Consider the following 24052-nt stretch of genomic DNA (forward strand, 5'->3'; position numbering starts at 1 on the left):
TTTCATTGACAATACCAGGAAAACCGACAAATACTGGTGTTAATATTTTGATAGAGGTGTAGAGCCATTTGATTGGTTGAAATAATTTCGGGTTTTGCTTTCATTTATGTCGAGAAGAGCATCTGAAAGGTAAACCATTTTTTCAAAAAATTCGAACTCAAAATGTTGACAAATTTCTCCTTTTCAGACCTTCTTAAATCCGAAAACATATTTTTTGAATTATGTATCACAGTAACATGGTTACTTATTAAGCTAGACGTAATAAATTTTGTATATACTCTACCCCACTCTCTCTTTGTAGATACTCTTTGTAGATTTCTATCAAATTTTGGGTTAAATCCTACCTTAGTATGCCCCGAATTTATCGCCAATATGGTAACTTTTAAGAACCAAGCAGAATAGTTTTTCTAGTAACACTTATACTGGTATATGATAAGAATTTCCTAATAACGCTGATTTCTTTACTTTTTTTTTCTCTCTCTTTTATTGAGTTTTATATTTACTTAAGCAGTTTTGTGAGAAATATAAATTAAATATATAATCGGCAAATAAACATACATTTAAGAATTATTTAATTAAATTTTATGTATTATTTTTGAAAATATTAGTATTGCCAATAAAACATCTTAGTATTGTTTTTAAGTGAAAAATGAACAGTTAATATTTATCCTTTTGAAATTCTTATTGAATTAACTTATTCTAACCAAAATCATGATAAATTTTATCAGAACGGAAACATCTGTTTCAATTTTTTGATGTCATTTGTCTTTATTTCAGAATTTTTCATTTAAATATTATCTTGTCATTCTAATGGAAATTTTTGTAATTTGTTTGTTCTTTTTAGGGATTTATCATGATAAAACTTTCTGATATCATTTGTCTTTATTTCAGAATTTTTCATTTTAATATTATCTTGTCATTCTAATGGAATTTTTTGTAATCTGTTTGTTCTTTTTTAAGGATTTCTCATGATAAACCAATAAGTCAGTGATTGTTCAGTAATTAAAGTCTGATGATTATGATGGTTAGAAATATTTTAATTTCAAATATTATATTGGAGAATTCTATGCTTATATGGCAGAGTATATATCATACTGATATAATAATATTTAAATTGCTGAAAGGTTCAAATGTTGTTGTTTTTTTACAAGAATTTCTAAATTGCTCCCTACTTACCTAAAGTATTAATTGAACTGATTAAGTATATTTATTCCTTAAATTTTTTTCTAAACAAAACCATCAATCTGTAGTAGAAAAGCTACTATGAATGGATGCTTTTTCCCCTGGTGTTGTTTCTGTTACTCTCAGAATCCTTTAGTTCAGTGTGCTAGTGATTCTACTAGATTCTTATTGTTAGCAATGCTGTAGAATGTCTAATTTTTTTAAATTAAAAAATTCTACCCTATATATTTATCAGATACCAAAGGCATCCCACACTTAAATTTTATTGTTTAAAGCACAACCAGTTTGTAAAATTTCTTTATTGCAGAATTCAAGGGAGATTCAGAAATAGTGATTTATAAAAATTAAAAAAGAAGTCTACTTAACTAAAACAATCATAATCAGTAAAGATCACAAATTTTATGAAAAGAGTATGTGACTGTAATTCTTTCATAGTATTTTTAATCTGGTTAGCCATCTTAATTGGCAACATGGCACTGTTGGTATCCTTGACAACGTAAGGAGCACTCTAAACTGGTAAGAAAACTATGAACAGTAGCGATAATGGGATAGCTACAAAACAGTGAACTAAATGGATAAAATTTGATATGCAGACTTAAATCTAACATGTAAATATATATCAAATTTGGAACCACTTCTGTCAAGAAATTAACCATCCATCAGTATGTATTCTCACATGATTATTCAAAATTTCAAAGACTTAAATATGTGAGATTTTGTGATTACAATTTTATTTCTGGATCAAACTTTAGTTTCAGTTGATTTGAAAACATGTGTGCAAAATACATATTTAGTTTTCTGATACTTGTATATTAATTGCATCCTAGCATTTAGAAAATCATCAAAAATCACATGCTATTAGATTCTTTCATAACTATTGTTCATTACATTTATTAGAGAATATGCCAGAAAGTTTTAAGAGACCATTCCCATTGGTTTTAAATTCCCATTCCTCTTCATGCATCCAAAACTTTATTTTCATTATTTGCAGTTTTTCATGCTTTTTGTATTCTTAATCCTTGAAGAAGAAATTTATTGTTTTTTACAAGTTGTGAAACACTGTTTGATTCTCTAGTTTCATGCCATTTTTTATTACTTTTATGCACATTTTAAAGTCAACTATACAGTTTATTACCATCTTACCCTAAGAATCCATTACAACTAATGTGAAACTTTATTATTATTAACTGTGGCGGATTCGCATAGACGGTGGAGGCGGTCGCTTCGTGACTTCAGACATGGAGGGCCTCAAAATCTATATCGTAATGCTGAAACGGTAGCTTTTTTTTTTTTTTTTTTTTTCGTAGTAGACTTACACACATTTCCCTTCCCCTTATTTACTCAGAAAAGAAAAAAAGAAAAAAAGAAACTCAATGAAAATGAAGAGTCAAGCGAAATATAAAGGGAAATAACTATGTATGGTAAAACCAAAAATAAATAAATAACTTCAAAATTAGTGCCATTCGAGATATTTCTACGATATAAAAGAAACTATAAAATCGTGAGAAAAAAAACCCCTTGAAGTATCAAAACCATTTGTTCCAAATAAATTTCGTTAGCAAAATCATATGATTTGAATAATATTAACCGAGGCAGATATAGCATACCGTGACGATATAAATGCTTTTCTTTTTTTTGGGGGGGGGGGAGAGAACAAATGAGCAACTGTGTTTTATTTATTTGATTTGCAAGGATAGTGTATCCGAATGCATTATAATTAAAATGAATTTTATGTCAAATTTCGGAATATTTATCTCGGAATTTATTGATTTCAAATTTGTTTGCAAATCCATCCCCCTTTTTTTTTCGTTGACCTACTGATTCACAAGCCGACAATTATTAATAAATTAAACATAAGAAACTTAACTAAACTTAATTAAAAATAAGATAAAGAAAAAAGCCCCCCCCCCTTTACAAGAAATGTCAACGCCATTACCTGCGCTGCCAAAAGGGTGTGACATTGACCTCATCCTTGACCTTAGGTGGAAGGTATATGACATTGTTTTGTAGAGATTTCTGTGTATGTTCGTTTTCTGTCGTCCATTTCCATTAAAGTAATTTTATTCTCACGAGTTTTTCTTTTTGCTGAATTTTTAAAGATACCAGCTTCAAAATACGTGAATATTTTTAAAGTGTAGAGACAAACAAATGCAGATTTTAAAAATTAAAAATACTTTTATCGGCTATCATAAATATTTATTCACTGCTATTTTTGAATGATTCAAGGAGAATTCATTCTATAGTTTTCTGTATGTGTAAATTAAAAAAAAAATTAACGTAATTTATACCAAAAATAATAAATAAATAATAAAGTGATGATTTTTATTTTGTGGCTTGCCATTTTCTTATTAATTTAATATTTTTAAATGAAAGATAACATTTGTTAATTCTTATTTAAAAATTTCCATACTAAATAAGGGATATGTAACTATTTCAATTCTCTCAGTTGAAATTTTCAAAAACACACTGAACAAACAAAAAAAAAATATGGAGACATTATTCTTAGAATTTATTAACAACATAGATAAAATAAAAGCAATGAAAAAAATACACTTAGTGCAATAGCTTTCATCAAAATATATATTGAGAAAAAAGTTGCGAAAATTTGATTATTTTGGAACAAAAATCTGTAAATGGTATTTATTTTTCAATAGAGGAAGAATTACTGTCAATTAAATGGTGGAGTTTTATTAAACTCATTACTAACATTTATTAAAGCCAAAGAGTTGACAATTAAAGCCACTGATTGAATGTTTTCACTGCTGTACTATTTTTTTAATTCTTTAGTCCCCCCCCCCTCATACTAGATTATGAATTTTTTTGCTTCCTCTTTCCTTTTCTGCATATACCATGGGGGGGGTTGCTTCCTCTTTCATTTGATCGGGGGGGGGGAATTGTTCAGTGCATAATCTAGCGAATTACATTTAAAAGATAAACATCTTTAAAATTCTAAAAATTTTAAGTATTAGTTTCATTAAATGTAGATGCATTTTATAATCAATGCATGTTGTGTGTAACAAGTTCGTGTAATGTATGCCAAGTTTATATTTACCTGGCATACATTAATCATATTCAAATCTTACATATTCAAATACATATTCATACATATGCATACATATTCAAATCTTAGATTATTTCGAAAAAAAATTTCTATTTCATTTTTAATCCTTTCGAATTTGGTAGCTGCAGATCTCGGCCTAACCTGGTAAAAACAGATTAATCAAATTTTAAAGTAATAATTTAATCCAAATTAATTTCCAAAACTTTGTCTTAATTTATAGCCCATCGTAACTTCATTCTAAAATATTCTCTTATTTCGTGATCCAATTCCACTTTCAGTTTAATTAATCCCTTTGTAAAAATAATGCGCCATCAAGAACTACGTTTCACATGAGAGTGATACTTCGGTACCCTTGAACAGGTGTCAAAGGTCATTCCCTCGGCGCGTGGCCGGAAATCCTATGTTATATAAGGCAAGTCAGCATGTGTTCCCTCCTTAATACGCTCTTCTTATTTCTGCGTTGTGCGACGCTGCGTTTTTTTGCGTATAATCATGCCTGCCACTCGGAATAGAGTAAAAGGAAATTAAAAATAACAAGTATATTCAAAGACCGGAGTACGGAAGATCTTATACGTGGACGAAAGGGAAAACTAAGAGTCATTACAAAATTTAGTGTCAGATATGCTATGCCCATACCCATTTTTAGAAATTTAAATAAATAAAAACTAAATTAATGTATTTGTCGAGCATCATTTTTCAGTTTCAAAATTTGAATGCTTGGACACTGTAATGTACATGCAATTTAGAAAATATGCAAAGACAGAAATAAATCACTGTGACGTTATCATTATCTTATATAAAGCTCAATGTGTGTGTGTGTGTGTACCTTGGAGGTCGGGAATGTGCACCTGGGGTCCCTTTTTTTGAATTTTTAATTAGAACTTTAATTATTAATTAAAAACTAACTTTCCCGCCAAAAAAATATTCATTTTCTCCACCGCCAAATGAGTAAGGCTTCAGATTTTTTTTCCCACACTAAAGAGGCTAGGGTTAACATTTTTCGGCCGATTATTTCAAACGATTCTGTTTATTTTCTTAATGCATTTAAAATTAAACATTGTTAATGAATCGATCTTTCAGATTCATTCTGAAGTACTTTTGAATTAAAATAACACAGAATAAAGGAAATTAAAAATATCTAATCTGCATAGCGTTACCCCAACTGGCGTAGAAAATTCACTCATTTGCGTTACCATAATTGCCGTTGAAAATTCAAGGATGCGCATTGTGTTCTGATTGTTGACAACGGATACGGACTTGGTTTTGAAGGCTTAATATGTTTTCGACAGGTTATTTCAAACGATTCTGTTTATTTTTCTAGTGTTTGATGCATTTAAAACTAAACATTGTTAATTAACGATCTGTTTATGATGAATCTGAGAAAATTTTGTTGAAAAGTTCTTGAGATATTATATGAATTAAGAAAAATATTCTTTAGTGCCCATAAGGTTTAAATACTCAGCGACTCTGTTTTCAGTACTCATATTTAAAAAAAATGTTTCGTTTCAGTAAATAAATAAATAAATAAAAATATTATTATATTTATTGCAGTTGAATCATTTCCACTTTAATTTAAAGCATAAATTCTACAGGAGCTAATGGAAAATTAGAGATACATATTACGTTATGGTTGAAGGCCTTTATAATATTATGAGTGAATTATATGACTATTAAAATTTGAAGTTTTAAAATATTTTAATGAAGAAGCAATTAAAACGAGAGTTCTATAAAATATTTAATTATTAAAATTTTAACGTGCATTAAGATTGGCGACCCAGCTGGTCGCCGAAGACAGCTAGTATATTATAAAAAATTAGAATAAAAAATGAAGATAAAGAATAGTAACTTTATTAATTTGGTATATAATATTACGTAAATAAAATAAGCATAAAAAAGAATTGAAAAGCGCAAATAAGTTTAGTTTACATTATTTTCTAATCAATACGATTACGTAGGAAGAGGCATCAGAATAATTTAGCGCCTGTGGCCTCAACTTGTCAAATTCCGCCACTGATTATTAAAAGTCTTTACCTTGAAAATTCAAAGAATCAAATGTTAGGAATGAAATCGATTATAGAAAAAATGGAAAATTAAATCTTTGCTTAAAAGCTTTTATTCCTTAAAAACAATTCATGCACATGTAGAATATTGCTTTGTACTTTCTTTAAGTAAGTTATCTATTCATGATCGTTTATTATTCACTATGAATAAAAAACAACTTATTATACGAGAAAATTTAAAAGCAGAATTGAAAATTGAATACATATGGTAAAAAACAGGCTTCATGCATGCTTAAATATTATAAAAATTTAATCATAACTGAATATTAACTTGAGATATAAAGATGAAAAGACATTTGCATTTGGACATTTCTCAAAATGCAGTAAATGTTGGAATCGGTGCTAGATTATCAAACAGGCAAAATAGACTGTTGTCTAGGTATCCCACATATTTTATGGCCTTAACAAATTTAAATACCTTTTTTTCATGGCAGACTAATTTTATAAAATCGTTTGCATTTAGTTTCTACAATCAGTTTATTTAACCAACATCACAGATAAATAATAAATAGTGTAAATATTTATTATATTTAATAATAAAGTTTCTTCTTTGTGAAATTTTTTCTTCTTCTTTTTTTTTGCTCATAAAATTCTGTATCAGAAAGAACGAATCCTGTTCGTCCATGAAAGAATTCAATGTGCGTAGATGAAGTAGCAATTACGTTGAAAAATAAATTTTTAGCTAAGATATGGAACATTTTTTTTAAAATTAAATATTCTAAATTTCTGAGAAGTTTCTTTTATAAAATCGTTTGCATTTAGTTTCTACAATCAGTTTATTTAACCAACATCACAGATAAATAATAAATAGTGTAAATATTTATTATATTTAATAATAAAGTTACTTCTTCGCGAAAGTTTTTTTTTTTATTATTATTATAAAATTCTCTATTAGAAAGAACGAATCCTATTCGTCTCTGAAAAAATTCAATGTACGAAGATGAAGTGGATCGCTGTAGATTCAATTTTTAAAACCGGGATGCAATGTTTAAAAACTTTGATACTTTTACATAGATGATTTTATTTTTTCCGCCATTTTTATCTGTAATTAAATTATTTGAAATTTGATTTTGGTTCTTTCAGGAAGGAAAAAAATCATTTTCTTTGTTTGATTGCTTTGGAGCTCTAGATTTAGCATTTTGTCTCTCCCAACACTGATCGTGATTGTTACATATTCAGAATATGCGATAAGATATATTTTTAAACAATTCTTTTTTTTAAATCACTTTTGTTGCAATTTCCTGAATATTCCTAGTTTGAGATTATTTATTAATTTGAATTTTATGTGCATAGATCTGCTCGATAGTTTCTATTCGAAAATTTTTCCAAAAAGAACATTTTCTACTAATAAGGTATATAACTGAATTATATTTGGGGAAATTGAAAAGATTTATTTCGATTATTTCTTCAATCTTCAATATTTTTTTTTATTTAATACTTCTCTGCAGTTTGCAAAAATATATAAAGTTGCTTAAATACTTTTATGTCACATTTTTTTTTTTTTGCTTATTTAAAGTTGTTTTTATTTGTATCTGATCTTAATAAATGTTTAAGAATTTTTGCAACTGGCAGTTTCACTTTAAATTCTCTCTCTACTTGCTAAATAAATTCTCTCAAATCCAAAACTGAAAAAAAAAAGAAAAAAAAAAAAGAGATAGATGAAATTACTAGCACTAAATGGTAGTCAATATTGCTACGATAGCTTTACGATATTGGCTGATATTTGAAATGTCGAATTGCATTGTATAAAATCTTGTGCTAATAGAATAGTTGTTAACTATATGAATTAAAGCAAATGAGCACTGCTAACTTTATCACATAAAAACATATTTAACATAAAATGTAATTAACCTTTATTTCGTGCAATATAATTTCGTTGGATTTTTTCATACATTTTAAGACAGTAATGTCTAGTGTGAATTCGTATGCCATATATGTCATTTAATGTCTGTTGATGATCTAAATTTGGAAGAGAAAAAATGTTCTACGTTTCACATCAGTGATGTGGTCATCCAAATCGAACATGATTGGTTCAGTTTTTGAGGAGTAAACATTTTGATGAACATTTTTTACTTATTTCTCTGACTTGAAGTTCGGCAGAAGCCGGAACTTGTTTTTGATAGTTCGAAGAAATTTCACTACTGTGCTAGGCCCTTAATGATGAAGGCCAGCAGACATTCTTCTTTATAATTAACTAACCACCTTTTTTCAACCAGTTGGTTCGTTGGGTTGAATGGTTGCTATAATTTTTGACTAATCTTATTTATCTACCTAGGTGGCTTCATCAGTAAGTATTTTTAAATTCGAAATTTGATAGCCATGCACTGTTCCGTTAACTTATTTCTGTATTTTTTTTTTTTTTTAATCATCTTTCCTAAAATTTGAGTTTCACTTTGAAGATAAAGAACTATTTAAACTTTGTTGCTAAAACTAAGATAAAAGCAGAAAATAAAATAATTCTGCATTGAAATTTACAGAATGTCTTTTATAATTCGTTTAATAGCTCAAAAGGTTATTCGGTAAAAGTTTCTCTGATAAAAAAAAAATTAGTGTACTAAAAGAAAAAACATCTTGGAATTAATAAGAAGGATGATGTATTTTTATGAATTCAGTTATAATAGTAGCATTAAATAGTAGCAGTTTTTAATACTAAACCTACCGCGAGCAATCAAATGACCGTTTTCTAATGGCAACTCCAATGTATCAGTGAAAGGGCTGGTATGTTTAATGTTAAAGAATAATGAACTTTAAGAAAAAAATTTTTTAACATTGCTTATTTGTAAAGTTGAACCTTAATTATAAGTATAAGAATTTTCAAAATGCGTATTGAAAGCATATTTTTAAAAGAAATTTATTCATATCGAAAAATAAATCATAACTTCGTACCCTAATTATTAAATTTGGAAGGAAAATCCTCTTTACAAGAAGGAAATACATTGTTGTAAAATATGCTTAAAAATCAATTAAAAATGGATTAAAAATTATACTGCAATTAAATTGGTTTAGTTGAAAAGATGATTTTTGAATTTTAAGATAATTTATTTTTTGTACTATAATATTATCAGAAGTTGTCACGCAAAAATCAAAATTCAGCTTCATTTCTAATTTATTAGGATTCCAATTTAAAAAAAGCTTTGTATATTTCCACCCACCAAAATATTTGTATTGTATACTAGCCGCCTCTGGCGACCAGCCGGTTCGCCAGTTTTACCGCTCGCTTAAATTTTCAATCAAATATTTTAAGTAACTGGTCTCTTAATAGATTCTCAAACAAAACATTTTTAATCTTCAAATTTTGATAGTCATACCAAACTTATACTGTCGTTTCGTTCAATTTACTATATATATTTTCCTAATTTATTGTCATTTACGTAAAACTTCAACTTTAATTTAAAGTGGAAATGCTGAAATTGCAATTAATATAAAGATATTTTTTAATAAAACAAAGCGTTTTATTTTATTTATCATCTTTATTGTTATTTATTTATTACTAGCCGCCTTTGGCGACCAGCCGGTTCGCCAATATTACCGCTCGCTACAATTTTCAATTAAATATTTCAAATAACTTGTCTCTTAATATCTTCTTCTCCAACAAAACATTTTTAATCTTCAAATTTTGATAGTCATACCAAACTTATACTGTTGTTTAGATCGTTTCGTTCAATTTACTATATATATTTTCCTAATTTGTTGTCATTTCCGGCAAAACTTCAACTTTAATTTAAAGTGGAAATGCTGAAATTGCAATTAATGTAAAGATATTTTCTGATGAAACCAAGCGTTTTATTTTATTTATCATTTTTATTGTTATTTATTTATTTATTATTATTATTATTGAATATGAGTACTGCAAACAGCATCGCTCGGTATTTAAGTCTTATGTGAACTACAAAATATTTTTCATAATTTATGTAATATCTAAAGAATAATTCAACAAAAATTTCTCAGATTCAGCATAAAATTCAGTTTTTAGTTTTGCTTTCAAAAGGATTGAAATGAAATCAATAATAATATTTTGTTCCGGCTTATAAATATATTTCAAAAATTATGTAGTCTAAATTTAATGCAGTAAGGTATCATATTCTGAGTAATATTCTGGACACACCAAATTTTAAATAAATGAATGAATGTTTCTATTTTCCACGATCAACTAAGACTTATTTATAAAGTTTTGAATGTTAAAAATTTAGAAAAACTCAACATTTTCGTAATATTAGGCCAATTAATCTTGAGAAACCTGCGCGCTGATTGGCGTGTTTTCATTGAAACGATCGATGGAAAATCTAAAATTATCCTTTTATTGAATAGTGATATTCAGATTTTCATAAATCAGTTAGTTTAAGTGATTGATTTAGTTGATTGGAAATTAACTCTTTTTATTTAAAATATTAGTGTTTCAAGAACATTTTGTTAAACGTGATTTCCACAGCAGAAGCTTTATGTAAAATCAAAAATCCGTTATTTATTAGAGCATTTATTGAATCAAGTTACATAAAATATAATCATTTTCCATTTATGAAATTTACCTTTTTAGCAGATCTGTGTCTATTACTAAAGGTTTACAAATGAGCTGTGTGGCCATAATTTGAATGGATATCCTGTTCATATTAAACAAAACTTGCCTTAAAATAAAACTGATTTATTGGATTAATAATATAGATAGGGTAAAAGATCATAAAATAACTTTTCTTGAATTTATTTTTTAGAAAAAATAATATTTCATATTTGTTTCATTTCCTACAGACACGTGCTGAAAATTATATTTTTGCCGATTTCATTTCCAAAAAGATTTAATTTATTTTTAATTGCAGCTTTAATCAATGTGATGGCAACACTTTGAAAAGAGCTAATTTTTTCCCATGAATGCGAAACGTGCTCGTGCAGCTTAAATTTTATTTTTATTTTGTAAGAAAAAAATTGTTGAAAAATATAGTTAAAATATTTATTTAAAAATTAATTAAAAATAGAAACTTAATTTTAAGGTTAAAACATTGGTATCATTTAAAAGATAAATTTTTGATCTTTAACTTCATGTAAAAATCTTTTTTGTGCGGTAATATTTTCGGAAGTTATAGCAGAAACACGCCAAAATTTCGCTTCATTTTTAAATAAATAAAATTCTAATTAGAAATTCGAAAAAATAACCCCCAGGTGCACATTCCCGGCCTCCAAGGTATACACGTGCCAAATTTGGTAGCTGTAGGTTGAATGGTCTGGCCTGTAGAACGCCAACACACACACACATTGAGCTTTATTATAAGTATGGAAGATGTCAAGAAATTTCATGAAAATATCCCTGTACTATATATTTTTACGAAGGTATAAACTTTATTTTGGGTCATATAGACCCAAAAAAGAACAGAAGGATTAATTGTGTAAAAAAAAAAAAAAAAAAAAAAAAAAAAACCTAGGCCGGATAGCTGCGAACCGGATACTTGGAAGTTTACTGTATAACCAATATTCCTGCCGAACCAACTGGTCGCCAAAGGCGAGTAGTACTTAATAAAATATTCTAAGAACACTAACATTCTCTATTTTTTTCTGATAATAATGATGAATGCGTACATTAACGCTCTACGAGCAGATCGTTTGACCTACAGATGCAAATCTATATCTATACTTATAATAAAGCTCAAAATTAGCTCTTTTCAAAGTGTTGCCATCACATTGATTAAAGCTCCAATTAAAAATAAATTGAATCTTTTTGGAAATGAAATCTGCAAAAATATAATTTTCAGCACGTGTCTGTAGGAAATGAAACAAATATGAAATATTATTTTTTCTAAAAAATAAATTCAAGAAAAGTTATTTTATGATCTTTTACCCTATCTATATTATTAATCCAATAAATCAGTTTTATTTTAAGGCAAGTTTTGTTTAATATGAACAGGATATCCATTCAAATCAGGGCCACACAGCTAATTTGTAAACCTTTAGTAATAGACACAGATCTGCTAAAAAGGTCTAAATGGAAAATGATTATATTTTATGTAATTTGATTCAATAAATGCTCTAATAAATAACGGATTTTTGATTTTACATAAAGCTTCTGCTGTGGAAATCACGTTTAACAAAATGTTCTTGAAACACTAATATTTTAAATAAAAAGAGTTAATTTCCAATCAACTAAATCAATCACTTAAACTAACTGATTTATGAAAATCTGAATATCACTATTCAATAAAAAAGGATAATTTTAGATTTTCCATCGATCGTTTCAATGAAACACGCCAATCAGCGCGCAGGTTTCTCAAGATTAATTGGCCTAAGATTATGAAAATGTTGAGTTTTTCTAAATTTTTAACATTCAAAACTTTATAAATAAGTCTTAGTTGATCGTGGAAAATAGAAACATTCATTCATTTATTTAAAATGTGGTGTGTCCAGAATGTTTCTCAGAATCTGATACCTTACTGCATTAAATTTAGACTTCATAATTTTTGAAATATATTTATAGGCCGGAACAAAATATTTTTATTGATTTCAGTTCAATCCTTTTGAAAGCAAAACTAAAAACTGAATTTTATGCTGAATCTGAGAAATTTTTGTTGAATTATTGTTTGAGATATTGCATAAATTATTAAAAATATTTTGTAGTTTTCACATAAGACTTAAATACCGAGCGATTCTGTTTGCAATATTCATATTCAATAATAATAATAAATAAATAAATAACAATAAAGATGATAAATAAAACAAAACGCTTGGTTTTATTAAAAAATATCTTTATATTAATTGCAATTTCATCATTTCCACTTTAAATTAAAGTTGAAGTTTTACCGGAAATGACAACAAATTAGGAAAATATATGTAGTAAATTGAACGAAACGATCTAAACAACAGTATAAGTCTGGTATGACTATCAAAATTTGAAGATTAAAAATGTTTTGTTTGAGAATCTGTTAAGAGACCAGTTACTTAAAATATTTAATTGAAAATTATAGCGAGCGGTAATACTGGCGAACCGGCTGGTCGCCAAAGGCGGCTAGTTGGTAAATAATATATATATGCACTCCTATAGGGATTTAGGATTATTCTTATTTCAAAGAAATATTTTTCAATTTATATCTAATGTATCGTTCGGGTCAATATGACCCAATGCAAAAAAAAAAAAAAAAAAATCATTTATTTTTACGCATACATATTTACTTTTGTTTGGAATAATTCAAAAGAAAATAACAATAGTTTCTGTAATTTATCTGTTTTCGGAACCTATTTCGCTAATGTATGTATTTAGTCATATGACAAGAGAGCACCTGTAAGGTCCAAAAGTTGATACAATGGGGTCAATTCACGGTCACGTGTCAGGTACCAAACAAACCGCTTCTGTTCAATTTTCAACCGTTCTGCTCATTTCGTGATGTCTGCCAATAACGTTGACGAAACCATTGTTTAGTAAATATTACGCTAGCCTTAACCTACGCAAGTACTTAATAAGTGGGAAAATACGTATTATAACAGTTAGTTTTGGTATAAAAACTTCGTCTTCCTGTATTGGTGAGCAAAGAAATGAGTTTATAGAACTCCGGCTGTTTTGTTATCCGGCCTGCACTTCCCACACATTAGGCTGCATATTTGAGAGTATACTGTATTTAATTTTAGTTAAATGGGTAGACGTAATTTCATATCCATAATTCCGATAAAATGTCAGGCGTTAAAAAATATTATTTTAATATTTTTGCATGTATTATCTTCATTGGACGATAAGGATCTTTCAATGAATTTCAATTCCATGACATTATATCACTATTAAAAACATAAATGTACTGTTCATTTGCTTCTAAATTTCGTGGTGTTATTTCACTTTTTTTTTTCTTCGTCTTATAAACTAAGTAGATATTAAGCAGAATACTTTTCTTAAATTTTCAGTAGTGGAAGAAAATCTCGCGATTAAATCTATACTTATATAAAGCTCAATGTGTGTGTGTGCGCTCTACAGGCCAGGCCATTTGACCTACAGCTACCAAATTTGGTACATGTATACCTTAGAGGTTGGGAATGTGCACCTGGGGTCCCTTTTTTTTGAATTTTTAATTAGAATTTTAATTATTAATTAAAAACTAACTTTCCCGCCAAAAAATCTTCCATTTTCCCCACCGCCAAATGAGTGAGGCTTCAGTTCCCCCCCCCCTAACAGTAATGAGGCTAGGGTTAACATTTTTCGGCCGATTATTTCAAACGATTCTGTTTATTTTCTTAATGTTTGATGCATTTAAAATTAAACATTGTTAATGAATCGATCTTTGAGATTCATTCTGAAGTACTTTTGAATTAAAATAACACAGAATAAAGGAAATTAAAAATGTCTAATCTGCATAGCGTTACCCCAACTGGCGTAAAAAAATTCACACATTTGCGTTACCATAACTGGCGTTGAAAATTCACGCATGCGCTTTGTGTTCTGATTGTTGTGACTGATTGCGGACTTGATTTAAATTATTTTTAGGTTAGTTGCATGCTTTTGTAATTAAATTGTATTTATGTTGGTTTAAGTACATCGTTTTTTAAGTAATTTTTTTTACCTGTTTTCGACCGATTATTTTAAACGATTCTATTTATTTCTTAGTGTGTGATGCATTTAAAATGAAACATTGTTAATTAATAGACCTGCTCATGATGAATCTGAAGAAATTTTGTTGACAAATTCTTGAGATATTACATAAATTTAAAAAAATATTCTTTAGTGCCCATAAAGTTTAAACGCTGAGTGACTCTGTTTTTAGTAATCATATTACAAAAAAATACTTTGTTTCAGTAAAAAATATTATTATATTAATTGCATATTAATCCTTTCCACTTTCATTTAAAGTATAAATTCTACGGGAGCTAACAGAAAATTAGAGAGATACATATTACGTTATGACTGAAGGCCTTTATACTATTATGAGTGAATTATATGACTCTCAAAATTTGAAGTTTTAAAATATTTTGATGAAGAAGCTATTAAAGAGGAATTGCATAAAATATTTAATTATTAAAATCAGATTATAAAAAAATGCTTTGTTTCAGTAAAAAATATTATTATATTAATTGAAGATAAATTCTTTCCACTTTAATTTAAAGCATAAATTCTACGGGAGCTAACAGAAAATTAGAGAGATACTGATTACATTATGACTGAAGGCCTTTATAATATTATTAGTGAATTGAAATTTGAAGTTTTAAAATATTTTAATGAAGAAGCTATTAAAATAGGAATTACATAAAATATTTAATTATTAAAATTTTAACGAGCATTAAGATTGGCGAATCGGCTGGTCGCCAAAGGCGGCTAGTATTTGATAAATCAATAAAAAGGTATGAATTCAGGGTTACAATGTAACCTGTCGTTGGAAATCAGGCAGAAAAAAAAATTAAATTACGTATATTCAGAAAGAAAAAAAATCACTATTAAATTGTTTAATTATTAATCAAATCATTAAAAGGACAGATTTTTAAGTTACAGACTTTTTTAAAAAAAATCGTTTTTGAGCATAGAAATTTTTGGAAATTATCGCGGAAAAATACTAAAATTCAGATTTTTTTTTTTAAAAAAAAAGAAATCAGTTAACATTCTTACTAAAACGGAAAAAAAAAAAAAAAAAATTACTCGAAATTGCACATTACGACCATCCAAGGTATATATTTGTGTCAAATTTGATAATTTTTTTGAAGTCGCTCTGAAGCGCTCATTTTAGATTTATTTGTGCTAAATTCTGAGTTTTAAGCTATACAACTACGCGCACATATTAATCTTTAATATTTATAGAAATAATTTTTTATTTGATTAAAGTTTCAACAGTACAAATAGGTACAAAGCAATCAGTTGAAATATGGCACAAATATTCCCGGTTTATTTAATGATTTTCGTATTAAATAATCTATCAGATGTAAAATCTCTGAAAGGGCTCTCAGGAATTAAATCCCAACTTATTTTCTACAATAATTTTAATCTCGACACTGGTTGTGGGCGGTAAATACCCATCTTAGCTCTCTCAGTACTGAGCTAACCTGTTGACAAAATGGAATCGTCCATCTTTCTCACAGCAGAATCGGTTTGAGACGCTAGTCGGCCATTCTGCTGTTAGGAGCTGTTTCGAATCGATCGAAATTTTCCTGAGTCTTTCCGTTTATCATAATCATCCGTTCATCGTCTTTTCTTCAAGCTGCTAAAGAATTTGTTGCCACGGAAACGGTATATTATTTAAAATTTCTGAATTATTCAAAATTATGTGAAATTTTAAAACTACATTAATTTTCAGGATTGCAGCAATGAATTTGTAGTCACCTGTTGCATAATTGCTAAATTAATTTATAAATTAATCAGAGAATTTCTAAATGGATTGGCTTTATAGATGGATTTATAGATTGCAAGTCATTATAATAAAATTAATCATAATTATTTTTACATAATAAAAATTTTAGATTATTAGAACAATATGTTTTCAGTTTTGATAATTTTAAAGTTGTTACTCTAAGATTCTCTAACCATTGTAAATACATTAATAGAAGATTTAATTTTGCATAAAAAGTGTTTATATACAATTTACCAGTTTAAATTTGTTTATTAAACTATTTACTATTTTTATATATGTGTTCTTTGTTTATCAATAATGTTTATAACATTTTGTTTACTTTCATTTTTCTCCCGATATTTCGATTTTTAAAATTATTGTTCAAAAATCTATTGCGTACGTTTTCTAATGTTTGAAAATGTGTGTGTATGTATGTATATGTGTGTGTGTGTGTGTGTGTGTACACACACTTTCGAAATCGAGGGTGGTCAGAATATCGCCAAATCCATCTATGTACTACTTAATCCCCGAACGGTTTTTAGTACGTAGGTGGCATCTGTATTTCTTGCGTGATGGTATATGCGCAGTAGCGTATTCGTTTTGACGTATTAATGCAGATATTTGTTAGTGATGTATCACTACACAGTGCTAACAAATATATTTTTCATATGTATTTTTTTTTAAAGTTATTTCCAGCTAAGGTGATACAGTACTGAAAAAACCATAAAAAAATTAACTAATAAATTTATTTGCTCATATGATAATTTAAATCTTTCGAAATGTGCCTGTAAAATTTTAGAGCTACATCTTTTATTTTTTATTACGTTATTAAAAATTTTGATGCATGACAGAGACAAAATAATGTTGCCAATCCTTTGTCATGTTGTCCGATAAAAAATGAAATATTATTTTTTTCATGTTTCATGTTTTTACTCATGTTTGTAGCAGAAACATACATTTAATCAACTCTGAAATATGTATTTATTTTTGTTATGTTAAAGATTTGTGAAATTTTGATCATTTGTGAGTTTTTGTTTACATATGCACTATACATACATAATATTTTATTTCAATAAATTTTTGCGATTTTTTTTTTTTTTGTTTAAAAAATTTAGAATAATTTAATTAACATTTTGTAAAAGTTACAGGCAAATTGGATGGATTTTATATCAGGATATTGATGAATGGAAACTTTAAATTCATTTTTTTCCATGTTGTGTTTTTGCTTATATACTATTTTTCGAAAGCCTAAGGCTTTTTTAAAAGTTGAAGTAGCAGCGTTTTTTTTTAAAATTATTATTATTTATCTATTTATTTTGTGAATGTTCTAAAATCTGTGTTTTATAAAACTTGTTGTGGTGGGCTTTAAGACGTGTAGTAATTTTTTTAAAAAAGGTTCAAAATAAAAATTAATGCATTTTTCGAAATTTTTTAAGTGTGTTACAATAAAAAAAAAAACTTTAAAAACTTAAATATTATAAGCAGAAAGAAATCCATATGTTCTATGTAATTTATTAGTAATTACCTAGAAAATTTTATTTGTAGAAATTATATCTTTACAAAATTTGCATATATAAAAAAATTGTATAGTCAAAAAAAAGTTTAGTGATTTTTAAAAAATCAAATTTTTTTAATTTAAATTTTTCAAAAATTTTAGAAATAATTCGAAAATTTTGTATAGGGGATAGTTATAGAATACCTATTGTTCTACATAAAATACAGTTCCATAATATAATTCCAAACATTAAAATTAAAAAAAAAATTGTTTAGATGATACTGTGTCGCCTCAAAGTGGCTACATTTTTTGAGTTCCAAACTAGAAAGCTGCGGATATTTTGAATGGAAGTACGAATTTATAATAATAAATAGTGAAACAAGTTTGAAAAATGTTTTTTCTCAAAGATGAAATGTTAATAGCAATAATCAAAATTATTTGAGTTATAATTCAATAATGAAATAAATTAAAGTATCAAATATTCATCTGTTTCCCGCACTCAAATAAATCAAATTTGTCAAAACCATAGAAGACAAACTCCAACTTTTAATAATGGCCTACGGCAGCCCTGCCAACAATAGTAATGGCTAATTCAATCTTAATAGACTTAACATTATTTATTGGAACGCCATTGGGATTAAGAATAAAATAAATTAACCCAGTCTGTTTGTAAATAAGTATAACCCCGATATTATTTTAATTCAGGAAACACATCTGAGACCGCAAAAGAAAGTCTTTCTGGCAAACTACGTCGCGTATTAGTTATCGTACTAGTACCAATCCTAACGCAATCCTAGGTGGCACAGCAATCCTAATTAAAAATAACATATCACATTATGAATTAATTCCCCCCCCCCATCCCTTCATCACATTGAAGCCAACGCAGTTGTAATTAATTTTAAAAATAAAGATCCGATTTCTCTTACCTCTATTTATATTCCCCCTAGTTCCGACCCAAATTTATTTATCTTTGACCTAGAAAATATAATTCAAATAAATCCCAATCAAATAATAGCAGACGATTTTAATGAACTACAGAGGCAACTCATTAAACTCCTTTTGCATTATAGCCGGTATTGATATTTTGGCCCAAATTCTTAAATATTGCCTTAGCTTTTTTTAAAGGGGGAGCTTGACTAATAGAGTGCTGTTAAAATTCCCTATTTGTTATTTTGTTTTCAGAAACCTAGCCTGAATTTGTTCTCAGGTTGTAAAAAGGATAATATTTTTATGTTCTTCTTCAATTGACTGAAATCAATTTAATTTTCAAGAATCTGTGGAAAAAGATTAAAAGGGAAAAAGTACTTTTCTCCTAAATGGAACAAACTGATTCCTCAATTTTGAGTTCTCTTGCAATAGCGTCCAAAGCACATGGCCATACTTACTATGCTAACAATACTTACGCCATTATATGGAACTGTCAATCAATTGTATCTCTGTTTTAAAAATTGTTCTAATTTTCATGATGCCTACTTCATTCTTTGTAAAATTCTTTTATGAATGAATTGAATACGCAATTCAGCTTATCGAAAGTTAGTTCAGAAAGTTGGAAAATTGTAAATTAACTTTTAAGATAAGATAAGTCTAGATTCAATATCTCTAGGATTTCAAGAAAATAGTTTTTTTTTCCCATTTCTTCAATTTTTTAAATACTTTTTATAAATATCGTCTTCACTCACTCGGGTCAAAAGATGTCCGTAAAACGTAAAAATCTAGCTTGTGAAGTAGCCAGAATTTTATTGTTTATAATCTTGATAATTCCCAAATAATAAAAACTTTACTGCGCAAATGACAATGTCATTTTGGCAGTTATTAAATATATAATTTCTAAAAATTATTTCTTTATATTTAATCATTATATTTATATGTAATGGTTTAGGATTCGTTCATCTAAATCTGCAAGAAATTTGATTGAAAAGTTCTGAAGTACTCACCATATAGTCTGGGCATCCTTAAATTTTCTTCTGCCGTGAGAGGTTCTTCAGTGGTCAGAAGTTCCACCCGGAGGATGACCTCATGCGAGCCGAAGGGACTCGATGAGACCAGAATGTTCAGATATCTAACACTGGGACAAATGTTTCAATAAAAATGGTAATTATATCACAAGTAATAAAATAGTAATAATTTAATTTCAATTTCATATTGTCATTCATTGCATTTTTCTATCTTTATGTTCAAAAGTCTATGCATTGCTTATTGATATCCCCTCTTTTATGCCTTTAGCTTAAAAGTTATTATTGATTTAATAATGTTTTTGTATCATTTTTATTTCTAATAAATTTCCTGAATGTCATTGCATGATTTTAGAGCTTTTGACATTATTTATTATTTTATTTTTTTCATGTTTTTATTAGAGCTTATTTTTTCCTAACTTTCACTTGGCTCTTTTCATTCATTCTCTTTCTTCTTTCAATGAAAAGTGAGGAGTAGAAAATTCTGTATTGGCTTAGTTCTGGGATTTACGTCAACTAAATTTTAAAACTTTCTGTGTCTCGAAATACGAGGCGGCCGCCTCCAACGCCTGTGCGGAAACGAACACCATTCTCATTGCTACATTACATAATTAACCCGTCAGGACACTCACGGGGTCATTTTGACCCCATCATTTCCCTTTTGTGTAAATATTCTAGGAATTTATAAAAGTTCGCACCTGTTATTTCCTATATCATGGGGGAGCTAGAAGAAGAAGATTAGAACAATAGAAAAACAGTGTATCTTATTTTTTACCGGATGTTTGGGTTCAAATTGATCCTTGCGTGTGCTAACGTTTCAGATTCTTTTAATTTTATGACTATGACAGTCAGAAGCACAAATTAAGATATCTTTTCGCAAGACTTTCTACTCTTAGACAAAATGATGATAGTTCAGATTCCTTATATAGTCATGAAATTTCGGGAAGTGATAATGATACAGAATAGGAACACAACACCGATTCTGAATACTCTAGAAAATTTAATCGAGTCCTTTCCTGCTTGTGAAAAATGTAGAAAATCCTTAAATAAAATGCATTTTTTATAATATGAATAAATTGTATTGAAATTTATATAAACCATTCATTTTGACTCTGATTGAATAATGATAAAAATATTTTTTGAGCATGTATTTAAAAAATAAAAGACAAAAGATATGAATTTTCAAAACTGTATGATTAAGTTTCTTTTTTTCCAAAAAATTTCAAATGTAAACTACATTTAAAATATAGATTTTTCTTATTCTTCCGATATTTTTATACTGAAGAAAGGAAATGAATACAGAAGAGGTATAAAATAAAGGGACTAGATTCAATTACGCTGAAATAAGAAGCTATTTGCATGGAAAAACAATTATTTATTCTGTCCATATTTTATATTTATAAACTAGCCAATAAGATAAAGGTTAAATGCCTGACAGTTTTGGGTCAAAATGATTCTGCGCGTTTGCTGCTGTTCAAAAGGGTTAAGAACTATTTACTAAAGTGGATGCATTCATCTCCTAAAACCTACCTAACATTCATAACTTATCATTAACATTCGCAGTGAAAACAAGTGAATATCTGACGTCACTTATATATCGTTTGACTTGCATACTACTTGAGAGCATTTGGCGACAACCGCTTGGCGATCATACTCGACTTCGGAAGTATGTACAATTACCGATAGTAATTATTTTTCCAATATCTTAATTTTCTTATAAATAACGTCATAGATTTCATGTAAAAGTACATTAAAATGGGATGCATTGTTTAGTTTAATAATATATTTTTGAAATCATCTGTTTTTTAACCTATCTATCTATATAAAACTGTAGAATGACCAGAGATAGCGATAATAAGGGGACTGGAGGAGAAAAAGCGAGAAATTGAGTTTCGTCCGCAAAAGTCAATTCTTTTGGAATAATGATATGGCGAGATGTATATTAACGATTGGATAATTTAAAACCCATCTTAAGGATAATATATTGCTAAGAATCCAAATATTTGAGTAAAAGTTTACTTGGGCAAAATGATTACATTTGGCGCAATAACTTTATGGGGGGGGGTGATTAAGATGGCGCTTTTTGCTGTTTTTTTTTTTTTTTTGGTCAGTCTATTTTAAAATTAGTGCAACGGATTCGATAGCGTTTAAATCGACAGATTGCCAGGCATCTCATGAAATTACCACCTATTAAACCAATAGTTTGTCTGACATATGGCAGAATAATTAACTCTTTGACTAGTGAATAAAATATCTTATTTTGTCGACTATTTTTGATCGATCCAGGAAGAAATGAGTACAACGAATGTCGATGGCCTTATTTGCTATATTAGCCGCTTTTGGCGACCAGCGTATTCGCCCAGACTATTGATTATTGGGGCTGTTAAATATTAATGTCGAATGCATATATATATATATTTTTAATATGCATTCCACATTCCACTTTTTGATAAGATCGAAAAACATGAATTTAATTGAATAAATCAAAACAAATTATAATGCATGCAAATTAAAAAGTGTATATGTTACCGTTAAAGTATGAAATCCGTTATTTCATAGAATACCTAGTTATTCCATGAAATAACTGATCGTGTCCGTTAAAGTGTAAAACTCTCTTGTATTTCATGGTTTAACTAGTTATTTCATAGAATAACGATCTGCAGCCCGTTAAAGTGTAAAATAATCTATATCATATATCTCGCACGACAAATACATTTATCTTCCACCCCTACTGCATTTTAAATACTGGTCAGGGATTTAAAAAAAGTTCGTGTAAAAACCCAGTGTGTCAACAAAAAATGTTTTTGTTTTAGAAATAATGTTCTTTGTAATTCCAAGTGTCATTTTAGGAATCCTTGTTGTAACAAATGATTTTATGGTACGTTTCCATAAATACCATTTATACGCTGCGTAAATTAGATAAATTTCTTCTTTTTCATTTTAATTGTCTATCATTAGTTTAATTTCATTTTAAATAAATTGTTTCTTTTACACTTTAACTGTCTCTCATTAGTTAATTTATAGAATACCTAGTTATTTCATAGAATAACTAGTTAAAGTGTCAAATTAATTACATATTACACACTTTAATGGACACGATCAGTTATTTCATGGAATAACTAGGTATTCTATGAAATAACTGCATTATATACTTTAACTGTAACATATATATTACGAAATAAAAATGGAAATAATAATCTTACTTCTTAATTAATTAATGCACAAAGAAAGCATTTTTATTTTAAACTTTGACATTGATAAAAGCAGGCGACTGATTGCTTTAATGAATGTATTTGAAATTCATAACATTAAAAATTGTTACAAATTGCGTATTATATTTTTTAAATTATTCAAAATAAAGTAATTATTTTACAGAAATTTAAATTGTTATCATTAAAAAGGTAATGTTTCGAGTTTTAAGATGATAAAAAATCCATTTTTATGAAGACAATAATTTTGGAAGATATAATCATCAATTGCCATTGATAAAAATAACCAATAATATTAACATATTTTCGCTCCAGATTAAACTTTATTTGATACTTGTTTCTGGATTTCTTTTACATTTTCTTACCTCTAAGCGAATAGAACTCTTGGTGGACCTTATCTCGAAAATTTCTTACAATATTTTTCAGCTTCATTTATCAGTGAGGCGCTGAATTAAGTGCAGCAGTAAAACCCAACAATAAAAAAATCTGAAACTTTCTTATAATGATTTGTTTGCATTGTACTGTTGCTATTCGATACTATGTAATAACAGCGATTTCTGTGCCAAATACGTTAGCGTTTATATAGATAGAGACTGTCAAACATCGATTAAATTATGCCTACAGATGCCGATGACAACGACGACATTAAATTACATTAATGACGACGACAGATTGTTAGATCTCTGTTGAAATTGTCTTCCATTAAACCAATAGTACCAGGAAGACCAAACTTAGCTCGGCAGTTTTGTAAAATTGTTTTTTATTTATTATTATTATTCGATGAAATATTTAGATACGAATCACTGATTACATATGAAT

At 28.0% G+C, this 24052-nt stretch overlaps 1 protein-coding gene across 6 annotated transcripts in view; it reads left to right on the forward strand.

Annotated features, from left to right (window-relative positions):
• Positions 1-44: 44 nt before the first annotated feature.
• Positions 45-24052, forward strand: part of LOC129968447 (uncharacterized) — a 69091-nt gene continuing 45083 nt past the window's right edge. For 4 of the 6 annotated variants that reach the window (XR_008784409.1, XR_008784408.1, XM_056082313.1 and 1 more), the window contains exons 1-2: positions 16351-16477; positions 19952-20163. The gene's annotated coding sequence lies outside the window, so the exon portion shown is untranslated. Of the gene's footprint in view, positions 130-16350; positions 16478-19951; positions 20164-24052 lie in introns of those variants that run through there. The other 2 variants (XM_056082312.1, XM_056082314.1) reach the window with 2 other exon arrangements.

This window comes from Argiope bruennichi, chromosome 5, assembly GCF_947563725.1.
Source record: "Argiope bruennichi chromosome 5, qqArgBrue1.1, whole genome shotgun sequence".
NCBI classification, from domain to species: Eukaryota; Metazoa; Arthropoda; class Arachnida; order Araneae; family Araneidae; genus Argiope; species Argiope bruennichi.